This window comes from Lonchura striata, chromosome 8 (assembly GCF_046129695.1).
Source record: "Lonchura striata isolate bLonStr1 chromosome 8, bLonStr1.mat, whole genome shotgun sequence".
In the NCBI taxonomy this organism is placed as follows: Eukaryota; Metazoa; Chordata; class Aves; order Passeriformes; family Estrildidae; genus Lonchura; species Lonchura striata.
In genome coordinates, this window is record NC_134610.1 from 22,287,884 (window position 1) to 22,305,386 (window position 17,503).

Genomic DNA, 17,503 nt, shown 5'->3' on the forward strand with positions numbered 1-17,503 from the left:
AATTCTCTGGTTTTGAAAACCTAAGACCTTTGATATGAGGGCTATTTTCCTTCATCTGTTTAGGTATTTGTATATTTTGCCCAACAACAATATGTTTACAGTTGCATATTTCTAACACTGCACATTTGATGTTTGCATTTGCCTGACCCTATTTGTGTAATATAAAATAAAGACTTGTATTACTTGCTGTAATACAAGTCGACCTAATGGATCAGGTCAGGTAATAACCAGTGAAGGCTGATGAGTCTGCAGAGAGTATTAAGAGGGTGTATAGAAGAAAATTAAAGGATCACTTATATAGCAATTACTGTAAAAAATAAACATCTGCAATTTCCAGGAAATTCAGAATCCCCATGAAGTTTAGTACCGGCTCTCACTCATTCCAGGATGAGATGGATTTGACAGCACTGAGTTTGACTGAGGAGTTTGCTTTGCTTTCTCAGCCTCCATTTTTACAAGTCCCCAGTGTCTAATAATGCAGCTAGTCTGGGTTTCTGTTTTCTGTTGGAAAAAGTGTCCTCAGGTGACAGACAGCTCCATGCATGCTCTGGAACTCAGTTGTTCTAAATACAAATCAAGCTTTGATTCTGTGTGCTTTTCAATAAGCTCTTTATTGGCACCTTTTCCTACTGAAGTATTAGTGGGAGCTTTATTGTCATCAGCTGCAATATTGTCTACTATTATGCCAGCGAGTTCACTTGGATTTTTAGTTTTTATCTTCCCATGCGTGTCAATGGCTCCACAAACATTTTCCTGGGCTGGCACCTCCCTTATTGTCTGCTGCTCGTGTCAGAGCAATCACTGCTGTAAAATTTCCTTTGGCTGAAGGGTTCTATTTTTCTTCATTAAAAATTATAATTTAAAAAGTTTAAATAATTATTGTACTGTTCCACTGAGATTTTTGTTTCTACTCACAACGTTGAAGTCTTACCAGTGTCTCATCCAATTAGTCCTCTGTACCAAATTCATTCCCCTCAGAAGTATGCACAATCCAAAGGGAACCAGTTTTCTCTCTCAGCCTGTGCTAGGTCCTGTGTTTCATAGGCAGGTCTCCAGGATATGTTTGCTTTCTGCAGCATCCAGCTCCCTCCAACCAGCACCCTGAGCTGAGGGACTAACGTGGACCCACAGCATGGCAGTAATGGATGAGGTTCCACGGCTACAGCACAGGGATGCAGGAGAGGGATTAATGGAGGCCATTGCTCCACACGCTGAATCTATGACTGATTTTTATAACATTTTCTTCTTATGAAGAAGAAGAAGCTTTATCTTCTTCCTCCTTTTGAAAAACTGTAGCCTGTATCTTGGTCTCTCGGTGGAGTGTGCAGTCTTCACTGTCTGTCTGTGTGGTTTGTAATTAGCCATCTTCACCTAGAGTAAAAGGAAAGCTGTTAAGAGTATAGGAAACCAAACTCAGAAATAAAGGCAGCCTGTCTTCCTTGTATTAGCAGGGAAAATTCACTCTATTTCAGTAAATTTGCATGTGCGGGGAGATGCTCATTGCTCCAGTGCTTCAGGCCGAACACTTTCCTTAATTCCCTTTTACTGGTGTTACCATGGCTGTTTAAGCCCAATTAACACCTCTTGGTTTCATGGGGAATAAGCCCCCACCTCTGTTGGAATTACCGGGATTGCAGGCTCAGGGCATCTCACCCTGAACCCCTGAGTGCTCATCACCCTCTGCACACTTCCTGCAGTTCCTCCTCAGCCCAGAGCCTGCTCCAGCCTTGCTGCCAATGCTGAGAGTGAGGGATAACAGTGTCTAGTTCTGGTAACTGATGCTAGCTTTTTAAAAACTATTTTAGTACTATGGGATTTGATGCTACTGCAACTTGATAATAATAGAAACCAGTGATACATGCAAGTGTTTGCATTATAGGAATTATTTCAGAACAGTAGGACAGAAATGGCCCTTTTCTCAGCCCCTTCAGCTTATTGAAACTGGTTGTCTTTTCTGGCTTTTCTTAGTACACCATAACTGCTATTTACATATAATTTATTATAAGCACATGTTGAGTAATAGACCATCAAGCTTTTAGAGCTTCTATTTTCAGTTACATTGTACTGCTGCTGAATAAGAAATGCAACTGCTGAAATTTGTTTTCAATGGTATGTTGATTAAAAGCTGCTTGAGTTTAAAATTTTCAAACATCTAAAATGAAAACCCTTCATATGCTTCATGTCCCTGGCCAGCCAGAGCGTTTATTTTCTACAGTGTGTAAATTATGGATTTTGTTGTTTATATGCATCCATCATCAAACTAGGTTAAATTCTCAATTGTCAGTGTGAATTGTCGTGCAGTGAAGCTAACTAGCTGGAACTAATTTTGAAATGGGTATAGTGCATAATTATGGTAACCTAGTGTACAGGGACTGATCTACCTGAATCAGTCATATCTGATGAAGAAACACATGAACAAAAATTACATTGAAAACATGGCTGGCTGCTTATAAATGAAATCAATTTTTTTCAGAGATTTAAATTCCTTTACTTAGCAGAAAACAAGTGTCAAAGTTGAATATATTTCACACTAGGTTCTTCAGTGAACGCTTTAAGCAAAACCATTGGCAACAGTTTATGGAGAATTTTGCCTCTGGAGAGGGGGAAAAGATGTCCATGGAAAAAGTGAAAAACTTCAATCGAACTTCATGGTTTTAAAATTGACTTGGTCAATTCTTTATTCTTGGTTATTCTTTAAATAATTTAAGTTTCCAGGACTAGGGAAATATTAGCAGGAAAGAAAGTAGCAATGTTGGTTTCCTTCCTAATGAGGATGTTTTTCATAGAAAGGAGGTTTCCAGCAGAAGGATTCAGCAAGGATGAACTTAGCAGTGAAGCATTGGAGGGAAATAGGTGAAAGACATGGAAGGAGGTATGAAGGGGAAGATAATTTAAGAGGATTAAATACCGAGAGATTTGCCAGTCGTGCTGGAGTTTGTGGATATCTGAACTAGAGAGGGACTGGGGGAAGGGATGAAGCCTTTGAACACAGAGAAATTTATGGACCTCTGAAAGCAGAGATAAAGATAAGGCTTTTCAGAGATGGCTGAAGATGAAAGATACACAATTAATCTAACTTTGGGAGATATATCTAGCTAAGGCAGCTTCAAGATTTAAAACTTCTGTTGCTGCTGCATGACACGTGTTACAGCGTTGTGTCTCCCTGGGAAGAACTCTGTGGCTGGATGAAGAAGGATTCCAATTACCTTGCCAGCTCCATGCCTTGCCAGGTTCATACTGTTTTTCCAGTGTTATTGGCCAACCATGAGCTTTCTGACAAACCAGAATAGTCAGGCTTTGCTATACTGTTATTTTTTCACCTTAAAAAGAGAGGAAGAAGCACTTGAATCTAATATTTATTGTGAATGTAGCTCATCAAAAGCCCAGTCACTGAAAGGCTCTGTAGGTGTCCAGCTGCTGGTTTGTTATTTGCATGCAGTGGTAAGACAGGTGCTGAGACTTTAACTGGCCCTCAAGTAACAAAAGTACTTCTCTAAGAGCAGCTATTGTTTATTTTATTTTTATGAATGCCAGGGTAGTGAACAGCATGGGAAGAAACACAAATCAGAATGTAACATCTTTACAAATATGCCCAAATCATCTTGGGGAAGAGGAAATTGTAGACTGTGCCCAGCTTGGCTGAGCTGGAATGGATCAGAGAGGTTGGAGTTCAAACTTTTGCAGTTGTGGGTTCATAGGTTTCTTAAGGAATTCTTCAAGTTTGTGTTTGAAAGCCACAGGAAAAAGCCACATTCCTCTCCTACTGAGGAAATTATTCCTCAGATTATGATAATTCATGATCAGTAAGCATTTCTTGATACTCAGTGTATGTTTTTACTTCGCAGTTGCTCTCTGAACTCTGACGTTCCTTGAGAATACTGCTGAAAAATGCCTTTCCTTCACCGGTGGTCTTCTTCAAATATTAGTAGGCTGTTATCATGTCCCCCATTAATCATTTCTTAGCCAAGCAATTTATATTTTTAACTCTTCTAATGTCTCCTCATAAATCAATCCTCTTAGTCTTTGGATCATGTTTGGTGCTCTTCTCTGAGCTCTCAAATTTGTCAATATCCAGAAATGGGTATAATATTCCAGATGGAGCTGTACCAGCAGCATGCAGAAAGTGGTATTGGTTCGTTTCTCAGTGATATGACGGTATTTACCCTATTTCATACTGTGCTGGCCTTTTCACACCACAGCACGTTACCAATTCATGTCATTTAGCCCGAGCTATCTCCCTACATCTCTTTCATCATTATTACATCTGAGATTTCACCTTCCTGTTAGTCCTTCTCAGATGTATTCCCAGGCTGCATTATTTTCCAAGTTGAGTTTCCTTTAGTTACTTTGTTTCCATGGTTCTATCTTCTCTGGGAAATTCTTTATTATTTTCTTTGTACACTGTCTTTCTGTCTTTCACACTCATACCTGTGAGTTTCATCAAAGTGCTGTGCATTCTCTTTTCCAGATCATTAATAAAAGAAGTCCAACAGGCTGTTCATAGTCATCCACATGGCAGCCAGGAGACAGTTCCCACCACCTTGCTACATTGCAGCTTATTTCCTGTAATTTCATTACCTCAGCAACTTGAAAGCCATATGGAAATGGCAGAGCCAATGTGAATTACTTTTCAGCTAAGATCCTGTGAGATACAACATCATGCCCCTATTAAAGCTCATCTGCACTAGGATAGTCCTCTGTCCTTGCTCAAGGCCCTGCACCCAAGGCTCACTGAAGACAGAGTGACCATTAGGAACAGAAACTGGATTTATGAGTACCCTTGCTGTTGTTTAAGGTGGTAATGTTAATATTTTCCTCTGCTTTAATTTTTCAGTTATATGTCTTGTGCACAATGAATATAAAGGAGCTTAGCTAATTCTTTTAAGTCCTGTAGAATGCATGTTGTCTAGGTTTTTTTATTTGTTCACATTTCCCCAGTGTGTTTCCCGTATGTCCTTCATTAGTTGTTGCAGTTTCTTTCACAGGATCCTCATCCCACTCTCCTTCAGTGCTCCTAGCATTTCTTCCTATTTCTTTTCCACTGAGGAAATACTTGAAAAGAAACTTAATGTCAGAGGCATTTCTGAATCTTTAATTTACTCTTCTCATGTGTGAATGGATCTGTTCTCACTAGCATTATTTTTCTTCAAAGAATATTTATTATAGCCTTTGAAAGAACCACAGTCAATCTCCTTGAACTCTTTGCATAACATAAAATTTTGTAATATGTTTTTTTCAATTTGGGAGGGTTGAAGGTTTTGGGGAGGGGTGTCTTTTGGGTTTGGGATTGGGTTTAAGGTGTGTTTATATTTTACTAGTAATTCTTGATTGATCAAATAGTCATATGAGAATAATTTGTCTATTTATTTAGCTCCACTATTTCTGTGAGGAAAATGAAATCCTTGTTGTGAACCAACATTTACTCCATAACTTGATACAAGTTTTATTTTTCTGAAGCACTGGTGAACTCAGTGTTTGAAATTAGCATAACTGACCTGGATTTTTTATGCTACACCCCGAAAGTGGATTAGAGTATATCTAGTTTTTCTTCGTTTCATCATTTCCATGTATAATTACAGTTAGTGATCTCCAGAATAAGATGAAATGGAATGATTTTGCACTCTTTAAATTACACAGCTAAAAAAAAATTATTAGAAACATAGCCTTGGATGACATTAACTTCTTCAAATAATTGATGAGAGAAGGAGTAGAATATGATAGCTATCAGAAACGAGCCTTGGCTCTCAACACAAAAAGGAAGTAAGAAACACCGCGAAAGACAAATTTATGTCTCATATTGCCTCTGTGACACTTCTTTCAGTTTGAAAGATTTTGGTAAGTGATAAGTAATAAGCATAAATGTCTTAAGGAGCAGACAGGTATTGCTATCTCTCCTATTAAAGGTGGGAAAGCAAAGGGATGTCAGTGAGGCAAACTGATCGTGTGGCATGAACAAGACCTATAGTGGGGTAAAAAATAAAAAAATCTCTTATTCTGTTTACCCAACATTCTTTACCATTTAATGTGATATATTAAAAAAAATAACAAGCACACAAAAGAACTAGGAAATAATGTTGCAGGAGATTCTCCTGTTGTCAGGAGAAATGCATGAGACTGATCTAATAATTCACGTTTCTAATACTTAACATTCTGAGTTATATTCCTGGATAGAGCAATTTTTTTGAGATGCTGTCTTGTTCTATCAACATCTAAGTTCAAGTTATTAGGGATATTCTTACAGTGACTAATTTGATCACAGATAGGGCTCACTCTTTCAGAAGTTCTTTGGAATATGCTGCAACGATTGCCTGTAGTCCTCCCAGATATGGTAGCAGTGCACTGTAGCTGGGTTAATTGACAGAACTATTGTTTCAGCCCAAAGCATGTTGTCCTTTTTTTCCATACTGCTGGATGCAGCTCAAGTTCAATACTGTCTATGCAAAGTCTGCTGTTGATTTCAATGTGCTATGAATCCACTGTGCTTAGGCAGAAAGGACTCAGAGCAGCATGTTTTTTCTGTGTGTGTCATCTGATGCTCTGCTACAACCTTGTGCCTTAAATGTGAATCTTAGCAAATAAATTGGTAAAAAGTGTGAAAAGTACTGCACTTAGCAGGTCAGGTCTCTGGCTTTTATTTGATTCCTTTTAAACAGAGGAATGTCTAATTTTATATGGAATGCAGTAAATATCAATGTTGAGTTAGAAATGCAATTTAAAAAAGTATTCTTGGCTTGCTCAGAGATGAGAAGGAAAGTGATGTCAATTAATAGTAGTTAAGAGCCTACATGTAATGAATGGCTAATTTCAGTCATGTTGTTAGAAAATAGGTGACTTCCTTATAAAACTTTATCATAGTTGGCACTCTTTCTCTTATTGAAAAGAAACAAAAGAATGGTCTGGCATGAAGCCTATGCTGCACTTTGCCTTTAATGGAGATCTCTTCAGATCTACATTTTAGGCAGACTTATGGGTTATATTGCAGCAAACTTCCATATTTATTACTTGTTATGAATGTGAGTTTTATAGAAAACAGGACTCTCAAGCTAACAGCTTTTTGGTCTTGTAAAAATGTAAAGTTTTTTTTTAACCTAGGACTAACAGAGTATTATTTTCTCACAGTGTGCAAGCTTGAGAAATGAGAGCACCTGAAGAACAGCCTGTATTTAGGTGACTAACAGCAAATGTGTGTGGTCTGAAGATGGAGCAGGCAACATTCAAGTGTTGGCTGTTTTGCTGGCGTCCTTCATTCAGAATAGGTGTTGTGGGGGGCTCCTTGCCTTTCGCCTGCACAGCTGCTCAGGAGATGCCATTGGTGTGTTCACAGCTATAAAGGTTTAATGCCTCCCTCAGTTGTGGATTGCTTGAACCTCATGGTTGGTTGGTGCCAGCAGCAATATTTCAGCCTTGTTCTCTGCTGGGTCAGGATTGGTGGTGGCTGTGGGCACTGGGAGCAGCTGGGGGCACAGCAATGGGGTCCTGACTGGCCCCAGCCCAGCAGCACAGCTCTTATGGAGGTGTGCCAGGCTGATTTTGTAGGTCTGCAGTGGCTCTTCTCTTATAGTCTTCATACATTTGCATATGAGTTATCTGAATTTTTTGTTAGAAAAACCCCTCTGTTACTTGCAGCATATTCTTTATGCTTTCTGATGTTTTTTCATTACACTGGAAAGGAATGCAGTTATATTAACATTTGATTATCTCTGGTGGTTTGCCTCTGCCGTTGCATTTCTGTAGCTGATGTTTTCCTTTTTTGGGCTGAAAGGCTTTTCCCCTCGTTGTGCGGCCCGTGTCCCTCGCTGTGTGTGCAGTAACCCCTGGCAACACACGGGACCTCGGCACAAACACGATGGATGGAGCTGCCCGCGCTGGAGCACACGTCTGCGGCGCCCATGAGGCTGGGGACACCGCTGAGGGCTGTGTGGCCTGACACGCTCCCTCATGAGCTGCCAGAAGCCCTTGTCCCTGGCTGGGCTTTGTTTGTTAGCAGCAGTGCAGCGAGTGAAGGTGCTCTGAACCTCTTAGTGGTTTACACCATGTGAGGTTTGCTGTCTCGTCCATCACTGGGCTTATTTTGTTTCAGCACGTTTTGCTGACATCAATAATGACACAATGAGGTCAGCGCTGAATTCTTCTGCAAATCTGTCCTCTAAGGAGTTTGTTTCTCCCCAGTAAATGAGTAAATAAATAATCTGGTACTCCAGAGTGATTTGGCTTCTTGAGACACTTCAGCTCAGCAGTGCTATGTGGCTTTCAGAGAAGACCTGGTTTTGCCTGGTTGGGTGGCTGGGTTGGTAGAGGAGCAGCAAAGTTAGGTCATCTGTCGAAGGGCTTCACCAGGAAAAGGGTGGATTTGAGCTGGACCCAGGCATGTCCTGGATCTGTGAATCCAATTCAGCGAGAAATGTTATTTTGCTTTTCCCCTTCTGCTTATGCATCCAGAGTGCACTGAACAGCCATGCTGGTTTCAAGTAATGCTTCTGATAGTGAGGCAAGGAAAAATGTGATGATTTTAAGGAAGGGTGGGTGGCGATTTCTGTTGTTTATGTCTGTGCAGAGACAACTCGAATTAGGGAAACCCATGGGAGTGTCTGAACACAAAAGCTGACCCACTGAGTATTTTGCCATCTGCTTTCTTTTGGAAGAAATATTCCAGAGAAAGTTGGGAAAAAGTCATGAGTGCTTTAGAATTAGCATTGTGATATTTTTTCCTGAAGATTTATTGCCTTTTGATGGCAGTCTTTCAGCAGAAACTCATGAGTAGTTAGGTTGTGAAGGAATTAGGAACTTTTGTGGCTTGTCTTTAATTTACAAATCAGCAAGAGTATATCTCTCTGAGGTGACATGTGATCTTGAGTAATTTACATTATATGACATGGCAACTTTCTCCTGTGTGCAAATTGCCTTCCAGGAACGTGACAAAATGGCAGTCACTCACATTTAAATGTTGGCTTATAACACAAAATTTAGAGCCAACTCAAAAGTTTTTTGGACCTGTGAGTGGTCCCATTAGAAAAGAAGAGATCCAAAAACTGAATTTGAATTAAACTGGAGTATCGTCTGTAATTTCCATTTATTTGCTCATCTTGTCTTTCAATACAACTTGTATTTTAAAAGGTGTTTCTTTGTTTAGAAACACCCTTTTGCATATTTATATCCTTCCATATGTCTGTGCACATTTAATTTTTGTTACATTTTTTGTCTTATTTTATTTTCCTTCAGGATCTGAATAATATGTTAAATATGCATATTCGTGCTGTTTCTCTCTACCCTTATTGCCTAATTAGGAGAATATTTTCCTATTTGTGCCTGGTGATAGAAGATCTCTAAAACAATTCCATAGATCTAGACTTACTGTTAGGTTCTGTTTTGGAAGTAGTTATTCTCCTGATGAAAATACAACCATTGTATCAATTTATTATGCAGTCTAACTCCCTGAGTCCAATGTTTATGGCAAAGGATCAAGTCAATAAGGCTTTATGACTTTGTCACAGTAGAGTCCTTTCCTCATTCAAGGAATAAATCCCAGGCCACATAGAAACCCATTATGTATTCTTGATATGTAAACCATTCCAGAATAAAATTTAATAACAGTAATGAAACTAAATCAACGTGACAAATTTCAAATAATGCAGTGGAACATTTTTTTATCCCCCAGCTGTTAAGACTAACTGAAATGGCAGAATTATGATGTGCAGAGTCCTGTAGAAAAACACTATGGATTTTGCTGCTGCTTCTGCAACAAGAAACAACCTTTATCAAGAAAACATCTGCTGAGTTCCTGTTGCAGTCACTGGCAGCTGAAACTACTGCACAGTAAATTATTCTCCCCATTCCATCAGCTCTGTTCTTTATTCCTCTGATACAGCATGCAGTGCACCACCAGTAGTTGTCAGAATATTTGTGGTACATGTATGCTTGCTCTTATAAATAAAGAGGTAAACAACGACAGGCAAAAGTCCACATCCATAAGGTTTCTGTTTCCTACCCCTTGCATATATTTAAAACGAGATAAAAACTAGATTTTAGGAGCACCAGTATCATTTTAATTGTGAAGATAATCTGCCTCAGATTCTATGGCAAGAAAGATCATCTTGATAATAAATAAACAAATATTTTTGGACACATTTTTTATTGATCCAAATTAGTGCATAGTTTGGACCTGGTCTAGTTTTTGATAAATCCTTTCTTGTCTGTTGGCAATTTTCTGAAAGGTGTAGATCTCCACTGGTGTATGCTACTGGAGAGTGAGCTAACAAAGGCTGTGTTAACTAACAAATCATGCTCCCAGAGCTGTGGAGGTTGCTGACATGATGGATGGTGCTGCAGTGTCAGGTAGGGCCCTTCTTAGCCCCCCTTCAGGGGCTCCTGAGACTTGGAAAGGCCTTGTGCATTGGTTCCATGTCAGGCCTTCCTATAAAGTCAAGTCAATCCCAGTATGAAAGGCCCATAAAAAGAGGCAATTAAAGCACAGCCTTCCCCTGTGCTGTCAGATAGCTGCTCCTTGTCAGACCTGGCTGCTGTTGCAGGGGGATGCTACATATGGCTGGGTTTGCTCCACCTCTGGGAGTGTGGAGAAACCAGGTCTTCTGGAAATAAAGCAGTTGTGGTATAAGTAATGGTCTAGTAAGTAAGCAAATAAATAAATATATAAGGGCGTTGTGTTGGGGACTTTATCCACATGTCCACCCCATGCCCATCATTCTGGCAGCTCTTGGTCCTCTGGAGAGGGACTGGAGGAGGCAAGAGCCACCTGGGACTGGATGGTTAGGCACACCATGCTGCTGGATCTGCAGCTGTAGGAAGAGGACACATGGCTTACGTGCTTTTAGAAGGGTGACAAAAGCTTGTTCCTTCCTTGAGGGGAAGTGGGGAAGGTGGATTGGCCTCAGGGAGAATTTTGCATGTGGACCCTTGTGCATTTGCCCTTCCTGTTTATGCATTACTCCCATTGGCACGACAGTTAAAAACAACTCAGATCCTGGTAGCGTTTTTAATATATATGTCCTGCAACTGTAAAGGGATATTCCCTACTTATATAGTTCAGTATTTTTTAATTACTTGATGTACTTTTGCCTCTGTGGAGCCTTCAGCTTGTTGTGCTTGCAGAGCTATTTATATTCTGTCTTGCCTTGGGACTACTTTCAGAACAGTTGGTATTCAACCTTTCTGAAGAAAAGTCTTTAAGCTCTGGAAGCAGGCAATAAAAAACTAGAAGGCACACAACACAACAAATAATGCTAATTGCACCAAGTCCTATTAATTATTTTTAAGTGTCCTTCAGCTCAGTTACAGAGGAAACTATTGCCTTTTGGCTTAGAATAAAAGCAGAGAGGCTGCATGATGGGCTGCTGTAACCCTTCCCCTGCGCCCTGATGGGAATGGAGAACAGGCCTGTGTTCACTGCCCTCACTGTGTACATAAGGTCAATGTATCAGAAAATAGCCAGTCAAGCTGCTAGTTTCAAGGGCTTTCATGCCCTGATTATGACTTTTATTTAACTATTAATTTTCCTTTTAAGATTGATATTAATCTCCTTATTGCTTTACACACACAACACAATTTTATTTATTTATTTATTTATTGAATATACAAAGGAAGAATTAAAATACTCCTGTGTCTACCCAGTTCACAGAAATGTTGAGCAATGGACCCAAATGTGACAGGATGGGAATCTGTTCTCTCTAGGATTTCACAAGGGGATAGGGAGTCACGTGTACTCACAATGGTATGTTTTCTCATAAAACTAGTGAGTCATTGCAACCAAAATGATTTCAAGGAAGGGTCATAGTTTCAAAATTGTTTGATTTAGAAAGTAGTGGAAAATTTTTTTAATTTTTGAAGGACTTGTGTCAACGTTTTCTTAATGGAAAACAAAAATTGTTTGAGGTCACATTTTCCTTTGAAACTCAGGCTAACTCAATACAAGCTTAAATATCCAAAAAGGAAATATTAGCATTTTGAAATTAGTAAGGACACGTTTGATTCCCTGTCATGTTTTATTTTCAATTTTGTGAATTTTGATATCTCATATTTTTTAGCACAAGTAAGCCTTTCTTGACTTGTTTGTGGTTATACAGAATCTGAGACAGATTAATTTGGAGTAAACATTCAAAGTGTTATTAACCTGACTGTGCTTTGAGTGAGGTCTCCTATGACTGAACACAAAGTAACAGACATTTGTTATTCACATTGTCTGCCTCTTTCTTGGGTTGTCTCTGAGATAGCTCACGGTCCCATGCATGCATGTTACTCACCCCCTCAATGACATTTTGGAAGAAATGAATTCTCAGTGTATCCTTTTGGAGAGTTCTGAACCTCCTGGACTTGTTACATCATCTCTTGGTTAGCAGAAGCTGAGAAAATGCTGTCCAGCTCTCTTGCTTTCACTAGCTAAGCTTCTATTTTGGGAGATGAAACAGGCAGCAGCTGGTGTATTGTAGATCAAGTAGTAGGTAGTCTAAGAAAATGTTGGGCTTAACTGTTTTGAAACACATATAAATCTTAAAAAAATATGTTTAAAATGAGAAAAAAATTGCACCTGTTATGTGCCAGTGTTCTACAGTCTAACCTGGCAATTTTTAATATTCTACTTCTCTGCTTGCTCCTAACTGTTATTCACTCCAACTTGTATTGCAGTGCTGGTATAATGCAAAATAAGCTGTGTGCAGGTACAGTGACCTCACTGTAACTGGTGTTCTGGCTGAAGTGTAAAATGCTCTCATGGGCTGGGCAATATCCAATTGCACTGTATATTTTGCAATCCTTTTTATAGCCCATCACTTTGGTTTTACTAATCTTATTTCAATTTCCATGCAATAAATCCACAGGAAGGTGGGGCTGTGTTTTCAGGAGGTTGCCTGGGAGCTTTCCCATGCCACAGGAACCACCAAACCTCTGACCCAGTCACAGCATACTTGTGGTGGGGGTTGTGTGTGGCTGTGGTTTTTGACCAGGACAAACCTCACCCTAAGTCCCACAGACAGCTTAAACTGCAGGCTTTAAGCAAATTAAATTCCATTTTGGATAAGTCTCCTTTAAATGTTGATTTCCAAAGATGTAGGACAATCAAAGTGTGTCAGATGCAAGAGGGCATACATCCCTGCCTGACAGTACATCAGAGAAGGACCATGCCCAGAAGTAAATGTATTCAAGCATTCCTCTAGCTATGAACTGTGAGGCCAGCAAAGCCAGACATTGATTCCTGGACTCGTCCAGCCCAGTTCTACAGATTGCCCAAGTTTGACTGTAAAGTTAACTTACTGACCAGCAAGAGGTCTTTTATTATCTGTAGTTAAAGCTGTGCCAGCTAGAACTGTCATTTCTTTGCCTTTTATGTAACAGTGAGGCCATGTGAATAATAAAGGTTAAGAAAATCCTCATTATAGGAACTATTTGTATAGCTCATTCTATCAATTTCCCCACAAGTATGAGGTAAGACTCACCCTCTTGTGACAGCTATGACTAAGAGGAGTCATTTGTTTCAATGTCTGAACAGCTTTGCAGGTATCACAGCATACCAGAATAATTTAGCAGGCTATGGTAATATTCAGCCTTTTCTTCAATGACCTTCTCTAGAGAAAATCAAGATTTCTGACTACACATTCTCATGTTTGAAAAATCCAGACTATAAGATTTTAAAATCACCAAATGTTGTTATTTTTGTTATAATATTCATTAAAGAATGGCTTGAGGTTTTTTGATAATTATACTGTTATTAATCTTTGAACTTTTATGTGGCTTTATTGTTCTCTAACCAACTGAGCTTATAATTCTATTGCTATATTTGTGGTTGACCAGGCATGACACATTGTACCACACTAACTTAACTGTTTTTTTCCATTCTGTTATTAACGGTCTAGTGATTTTTTTTTTAATAGTAGTAATCCTATAACATCTTCTAGTTGACTCTTAAAGTACAGAGGAGAATTAGTATGTGGTGGTAAAATTCCTGCCTCTTGCAAAACCAGGAATATGAAATAATTAAGGAAAACTAGTGTTCCTTACTGACAGTCTTCTAAAACAAGGAGTTAAATAATTGTTAAAAATGTAAAGGAAAGTGAATAAATTTGTGGTTGGCATTTAAATACGCTTGCCTAAGGAATGACTATGTGCAGTTTAATGTAATTATATTAATTATAGTGAATATTTTTATTATTGCCCTGATGACAAGTACACATTCTGAAGTGGGCTGAAGTTTTCAAGAAACTTGTTTTGTGATTTTCACTTTAGAGAACACTGGCACTAGTGTAGCAGTCGAATTTGCAGCAGTGACAATGCAGCTGGACATTATCAACATCAGTGTAAATGCCTGTATCTCTGATAACCCGTTTTTAGATGCTCATGAAATTGCAGGGTTCTGCAGTCGCACAGGACCCCCTAGAGGCTGCTGAACAAATTATCACGGGTGGTGGCGGGTGCTTAAAAAATCAGTTGCTTCCAATTGTCGTAAGAATTTAACATCCTGTTTTTGTCTTTCTACAGCCTCGGTTCTCTCAGTAGTTCCAAAGTTGCATTCCTGCATGTTTTTAACAGGATGCAACTGCCATTTCCTTATTTTGTATGGCTATTTTTATTAGATTACAATTACTTTACGTTATGATTGATTGAAGGCTAAAACTCAGCTATTCATTTGATGTTCATATCATCAAAAGTATTTCTTTGAAGTTAGAATTCATCTAAAAACAATATTTCCCTTCAGTTTTGAACACAGTTTGCAAAATTAATGAACAGCCGTTGTAGTAGAGTGCTGTGTTCTGTTTATGCACAATCTGTATTGCTTCGCATGAATAAAGCTCATGTTAGAAAGGGATGAAATCACTTGAAATTGTGTAAAAAAACCTGCTTTGGTAAAAAGACATGCTTGCTTTAAAGACTACATAATGCATTGTATGCACACCTAATTTATTACTCTGGGCTTTTCTGCTGCTGTAAAACTGCTGTCAGAACAGATCATGCTAGCAAAAATTTTCTCAGTTTCTTGGTAAAGCTAAATGAAATCAAATATAAAGTTTGTGATACATTAAATCACAAATATAAATATATTCTTTACAGCCAGCTGTTATGTCTAAATGTGCACATTTTAAAATGGAAACATTTATCCAACATGCTGATTAGCAATTTTAGTTCTGAAAAGCCTGATTACATTTAAGATGCAAAAGATTAAAATGACTAAACAGATAATGTTAATAGTTCATCTTCCTTGATGGGTTTATATGTTTAAAATCACAAAAGTTACACCAGAACTTCTCGCATAGTAAACTCACCAGAAATAGTGTGGTTGTAATGTCTCTCACTGCAAGTTGTAATCTCTTATGGCCACTGTTTGAAGGAAAGCTTCTGGCTGAGAATGCCTGTCTGTGTTTCTTTTATGATATTTACACACACACACACATCTACATCTAATTTAAGCTACAAAGCTACATAATAAATGGTTGTACTAAAAATGCCCGAAAAGAATAATGAACAGTTATCTTAATTACTAGTAGAACTCTAACTCCCGTAGAAGTTAATATTTGCTGTTAATAATTCATTTTTCAACTATTCTTCTGCTCTGTGAATACAATTAATTAAAAGAAAAAACAAAGTCTGGCTTTACATTTTGTCTAGTCCAATCCTGGTTACAGCTTAATTCTCCCATTTTTGTTATCTATTTCTTCTACATTTGAACATGCAAATGTAGAGATAAAAATATTGCTAGCTTTTTTTTATATGTTAGCCATCAGTGGTTCAAAAGTTCATGCAATACCATATGTCCTAAGAATATTTATCTAAATCTAAAATAATATGGAACTGTCAAATAGGATCCTACATGGTAACAAATGATGGAATGCAGGGGAACTCTTAGATTTAGCCTTTTCTTTTTTGTCCTACAAGCTAATGCAATAAGACCAATAATAAAAGGTTGTGTAGTAGGCCAAAAGTCTGTGACAGATAAAAAAGAAATGTTGGAAACTGATGAAGCTTTAGCACAATTAGATTTTTTGAGGCAGTGCTGTAAGGATTGTCCAGGGCCTGTTCAGTTCTGATTGATGGTAAAATCATAACTACATCATATTAGCTGTAGAGTTCACTGACAGGTTACTGCAGATTAATATTGCTACTGCTGCTCCCTTACCATCAAACTGGTGGAAATATGAATTGAGCTGCTCCTACAACAAACCCTGCATATTAAGAAGTAGAGTGTTTTACTGAACTATCTCCATTCTGTCCTTAGGGAAGGGGATGAGAACAACATTTATCTCCCAGGTATGCAGATATATAGTAACATACTAATTAGTTTTTCCAGGGGACTTTGAGGATGCTGGCCACTTAGCAATCATGCACACTTAGTGTTCCTTTGATGTTTAGTTTATTATTAAAACAATAGTTGCAAATTATAATGAACGGTATTTTTCAGTGATTGAAATAATGAATCTCAAGCAAAAAAGCAGTAGCATGTAGTGAATACACGATTGTTGGGGAAGAAGAAATAAGAGATATTTTTAGGGCCCAGGCTGAGGGAGATGTTTCACCCCTTTAGGCTGAAGAGACGACGCTGGGGTGAGCTGGAAGTCAGCCTGAGGTGCCTGTCTTTGGTTGTGAAGTGAAGCCCAGGACTGTGCATCCCCAGTGGCCATGATAGAGGCAATATTCTGTGGGTTTGATGTCACAAAGAACCCTCTGGTTTTTGGTTTTTTCTCTGTTGCTATTGGGACTTTATTCTGCAGGATCTCCTCTCACCTGGGACCTCTGACACCCTCCAAATAACAACTGATGTTTTCTCTCTGCCTCACAGGCCTTGGAAGATGAAATCTTTTTCCTTGGAGGGAAACTTGAATCTGATCATTTCCTCTGCACACCCTGTAGGTATTTTCTTCCCTTTCCCATGCCAATGATTGTGACAAGTACTGTTTCTCACCATTTCAGATGTGACAAAATCATACTGACATCCTCTGGTAGGCACCTCTTACCTGCTCCTATCCCAACTGCTCTAAATATTTAACAAAAATCTGCCTAAACCTGTCTGTATCTTTCCTTGTGGGCCAGCACCATATCAGAATACATTTGGCTGGTGAAAAAGATACATTTCCATAAAAAAAAAAAAAAAAATTTAAAAGTCCACTTGCTTCTGCAGAAGGGCAGCTAGAGAAAAGGTACTGCTGGTGGGTAGTTGCAGAGGAAGCAAGGTACTATTATTGGAGCTGGCAGCCATGAGAAACATGGGGCACCAGTTTCCCAAAGCAGCATTTACTTCTGCCCTCTGCTTTGAGCTTTGAACTTTCCTTCTCACCTTATCTCCTTACTAAGCTCCTCTGCCTCAGGTTTACCATCTGCAAAGTGAGAATATTGCTGCAGAAAAGTGACAAGAAGCAATCCGTTAGTGCTTTCTGGGATTCGGAGCAGGAAATGTACCACCAATGTGCACAGGTCTACAAAAACAGTTCCCCAAGTGTAACATAATAGCATTTGTGATTTTGAAAATGTAGGCATGAATCTTAACTGCAAATCTCAGCTGAGTTAAATG

General features: G+C 38.8%; 1 long non-coding RNA gene across 2 annotated transcripts in view; it reads right to left on the minus strand.

The window, feature by feature from the left end:
- Window positions 1-591: 591 nt before the first annotated feature.
- LOC110482853 (uncharacterized) overlaps window positions 592-17,503 on the minus strand; it is a 49,697-nt gene continuing 32,785 nt past the window's right edge. For both annotated transcript variants that reach the window (XR_013340317.1, XR_013340318.1), the window contains exon 3: window positions 592-1,371. This is a non-coding gene — a long non-coding RNA (uncharacterized LOC110482853). The remainder of the gene's footprint in view (window positions 1,372-17,503) is intronic.